This window comes from Schistocerca serialis, unplaced genomic scaffold (assembly GCF_023864345.2).
Source record: "Schistocerca serialis cubense isolate TAMUIC-IGC-003099 unplaced genomic scaffold, iqSchSeri2.2 HiC_scaffold_1034, whole genome shotgun sequence".
Lineage (NCBI taxonomy): Eukaryota > Metazoa > Arthropoda > Insecta > Orthoptera > Acrididae > Schistocerca > Schistocerca serialis.
Window position 1 is genome coordinate 70544 of NW_026047222.1, and position 4457 is coordinate 75000.

General features: G+C 53.8%; 1 non-coding gene across 1 annotated transcript in view; it reads left to right on the top strand.

Moving 5' to 3' along the window:
• Window positions 1-3106: 3106 nt before the first annotated feature.
• Window positions 3107-4457, top strand: part of LOC126430170 (small subunit ribosomal RNA) — a 1909-nt gene continuing 558 nt past the window's right edge. Inside the window, exon 1 of the ribosomal RNA XR_007577032.1 lies at window positions 3107-4457. This exon is cut by the window's right edge and continues 558 nt beyond it. This is a non-coding gene — a ribosomal RNA (small subunit ribosomal RNA).

Sequence of the window (4457 nt, forward strand, 5' to 3'; positions counted from 1 at the left end):
GGTGTGCCTTAACCTAACCCATGTTGTGCCTTAACCTAACCCATGTTGTGCCTTAACCTAACCCACGTTGTGCCTTAACCTAACCCACGTTGTGCCTTAACCTAACCCACGTTGTGCCTTAACCTAACCCACGTTGTGCCTTAACCTAACCTACGTTGTGCCTTAACCTAACCCATGTTGTGCCTTAACCTAACCCATGTTGTGCCTTAACCTAACCCATGTTGTGCCTTAACCTAACCCATGTTGTGCCTTAACCTAACCCATGTTGTGCCTTAACCTAACCCATGGTGTGCCTTAACCTAACCCATGGTGTGCCTTAACCTAACCCATGGTGTGCCTTAACCTAACCCATGTTGTGCCTTAACCTAACCCATGTTGTGCCTTAACCTAACCCATGTTGTGCCTTAACCTAACCCATGTTGTGCCTTAACCTAACCCATGTTGTGCCTTAACCTAACCCATGTTGTGCCTTAACCTAACCCATGTTGTGCCTTAACCTAACCCATGTTGTGCCTTAACCTAACCCATGTTGTGCCTTAACCTAACCCATGTTGTGCCTTAACCTAACCCATGTTGTGCCTTAACCTAACCCATGTTGTGCCTTAACCTAACCCATGTTGTGCCTTAACCTAACCCATGTTGTGCCTTAACCTAACCCATGTTGTGCCTTAACTTAACCCATGTTGTGCCTTAACCTAACCCATGTTGTGCCTTAACCTAACCCATGTTGTGCCTTAACCTAACCCATGTTGTGCCTTAACCTAACCCATGTTGTGCCTTAACCTAACCCATGTTGTGCCTTAACCTAACCCATGTTGTGCCTTAACCTAACCCATGTTGTGCCTTAACCTAACCCATGTTGTGCCTTAACCTAACCCATGTTGTGCCTTAACCTAACCCATGTTGTGCCTTAACCTAACCCATGTTGTGCCTTAACCTAACCCATGTTGTGCCTTAACCTAACCCATGTTGTGCCTTAACCTAACCCATGTTGTGCCTTAACCTAACCCATGTTGTGCCTTAACCTAACCCATGTTGTGCCTTAACCTAACCCATGTTGTGCCTTAACCTAACCCATGTTGTGCCTTAACCTAACCCATGTTGTGCCTTAACCTAACCCATGTTGTGCCTTAACCTAACCCATGTTGTGCCTTAACGTAACCCATGTTGTGCCTTAACGTAACCCATGTTGTGCCTTAACGTAACCCATGTTGTGCCTTAACCTAACCTATAATGTGCCTTAACCTAACCTAAAGTGCGCCGTAACCTAAACTATATTGCGCCTTAACCTGACGCACGTTGTCGCTGAACCTGCTCTGTAATTGTTATGCAACCCGTTAAAGTAGTGTAGTGTTGCCTAACCGCAACCCTCGCAATATAGTTCGCTACTCGCACTGCCCGGTCCCCTGTGTATCGCGTCATGTTAAACACCTTGCAGGTGTTGCTGACTTTCCACATGCTCCTGCTATACACTGTAGTGTGGATAGCAGCAGGACGTACATGCCCCCCCCCCTTCCCCCCTGCCTTCGCAAGCTGGTCGGTGAGAAGTTTGCATGTTCAATGCCCTTCGCATGCCGACGTACTCAGCCTACGTTGTGGTACGGCCTGTCACCTGTCCGCCGATGTACGCAAAACCCACAAACTGTACTGCACATTGCTCCGTATGTACTGAATGATACATCGTGGCCCATGTGACCGTATGACGACAGCGCCTAGCAACGGCGGACCATACAGTCCAAATATTGTGCACGCAGCTACGTGTCGTCTCCCTATAAGAGCTGGATTGCAGTGTGGTACGCCATACAGACGTGTGGGAGGAACGGACGCCCTGGATGGCGATCAGCATGAGCAGTCTGTTGATGTAGTGGAGCGTGTATTCGGACGTAGTCGTCTCTTCTCACACACCGTGATAGCATGTTGCACCGCGTTCCACATCTGCGACATGCTGCAGAGGCGGGCTGACAGTCGTTCGCGCAATGGACACCGCATACGTACGGGGTCTACCTTCCACGTGTTCTCTAGGCGTGCACATGTTGTTGCGTCTATGTGGGCAGACGTAGTGTGTTGTGACACCTGACACAGGCATGCAATACTCGTTGCAAATGGCGATGGACGTGTACGTTTGCTGGTGACGTTACGCAAATGAACAACCGGTAACCCGTTGTGGTGCGGTTGTTCTCGCTAGAGGTGAATCAGTGTTGGCGACGATCGGTCGAGCTATTAACCGGTTGTTTCAGGGATACCCACCATGCCCACGAACGTGAAAGGGGACCCACCATGCCCACGAACGTGAAAGGGGATCTGGGTGTGAGGCGATACGCGGCGGTGGCTGGGTGGGACCGTCCCCGGCCGGTGAGGGGGGGCCGCCCGGCGTGCTGGCAGCGCGGTGCGTGGGCGCACGCGCTACAGCCGGCTGGTGGGGGCGGCCGGTGGCAGGCGCGCCGGCCGACGGACGCGGCAGGCGGCGCAGCTGCGCGCCGGCGCCCCCTGCTCGCGGCGCCTTGCGGCCAAAGTAGGTCCTCGCGGGCCCGGTGCGAAGCGCGGTGGCCATCTGCAGTGTGCTGGTCCGATTGAGGACTTTGTGCGCTGAGGATGCGCCGCCGCTCGGCGCCGCGACGCCGTCTGCTGCTCGGTCGCCCCAGCGGTTCTCGCAGGTGGTTTGTATCGCAGCTGTGCGGACGTGTTGGCGCGTGCGCTGTGCTGGGAGAGTTCGCTTCGGCACCCAAGTAGGGCTTTTGTCCTTCTGTGGCGCTGGCGTTGGAGCTGCCGGTCACCGTAGGTGGCGCGTGTTGTCTCCCGCCGGCAATGCCACGACAGCACGCTCCCGGGCCTCTGTCGGCAGCGGCAAGCTCAGTTGGGAGCACGGGTGGTCGCACCTAAAGCGTCTACTCGCCTAACTCCGGGCGATTGCGCCTCTCTCGAACCCGACCAAGTACTTAGGACGGCGCTGCGCGCCGCCGGGACCTGAGAGGGTTTCGAGGTGTGTTGTGCAGGGGAGCTCAGCCTCCTCCTGTTTGCAGAATAATTGAGCGGACGCTTGCGTGTTCGCGCGGGCCCCCGGGACACACTCCCGGGCGGCCGGCTGCTCAGCTCTAGTTGACGCAGCTCCCTGGTTGATCCTGCCAGTAGTCATATGCTTGTCTCAAAGATTAAGCCATGCATGTCTCAGTACAAGCCGCATTAAGGTGAAACCGCGAATGGCTCATTAAATCAGTTATGGTTCCTTAGATCGTACCCACGTTACTTGGATAACTGTGGTAATTCTAGAGCTAATACATGCAAACAGAGTCCCGACCAGAGATGGAAGGGACGCTTTTATTAGATCAAAACCAATCGGTCGGCTCGTCCGGTCCGTTTGCCTTGGTGACTCTGAATAACTTAGGGCTGATCGCACGGTCCTCGTACCGGCGACGCATCTTTCAAATGTCTGCCTTATCAACTGTCGATGGTAGGTTCTGCGCCTACCATGGTTGTAACGGGTAACGGGGAATCAGGGTTCGATTCCGGAGAGGGAGCCTGAGAAACGGCTACCACATCCAAGGAAGGCAGCAGGCGCGCAAATTACCCACTCCCGGCACGGGGAGGTAGTGACGAAAAATAACGATACGGGACTCATCCGAGGCCCCGTAATCGGAATGAGTACACTTTAAATCCTTTAACGAGTATCTATTGGAGGGCAAGTCTGGTGCCAGCAGCCGCGGTAATTCCAGCTCCAATAGCGTATATTAAAGTTGTTGCGGTTAAAAAGCTCGTAGTTGGATTTGTGTCCCACGCTGTTGGTTCACCGCCCGTCGGTGTTTAACTGGCATGTATCGTGGGACGTCCTGCCGGTGGGGCGAGCCGAAGGCGTGCGACCGCCTCGTGCGTGCTCGTGCGTCCCGAGGCGGACCCCGTTGAAATCCTACCAGGGTGCTCTTTATTGAGTGTCTCGGTGGGCCGGCACGTTTACTTTGAACAAATTAGAGTGCTTAAAGCAGGCAAGCCCGCCTGAATACTGTGTGCATGGAATAATGGAATAGGACCTCGGTTCTATTTTGTTGGTTTTCGGAACCCGAGGTAATGATTAATAGGGACAGGCGGGGGCATTCGTATTGCGACGTTAGAGGTGAAATTCTTGGATCGTCGCAAGACGAACAGAAGCGAAAGCATTTGCCAAGTATGTTTTCATTAATCAAGAACGAAAGTTAGAGGTTCGAAGGCGATCAGATACCGCCCTAGTTCTAACCATAAACGATGCCAGCCAGCGATCCGCCGCAGTTCCTCCGATGACTCGGCGGGCAGCCTCCGGGAAACCAAAGCTTTTGGGTTCCGGGGGAAGTATGGTTGCAAAGCTGAAACTTAAAGGAATTGACGGAAGGGCACCACCAGGAGTGGAGCCTGCGGCTTAATTTGACTCAACACGGGAAACCTCACCAGGCCCGGACACCGGAAGGATTGACAGATTGATAGCTCTTTCT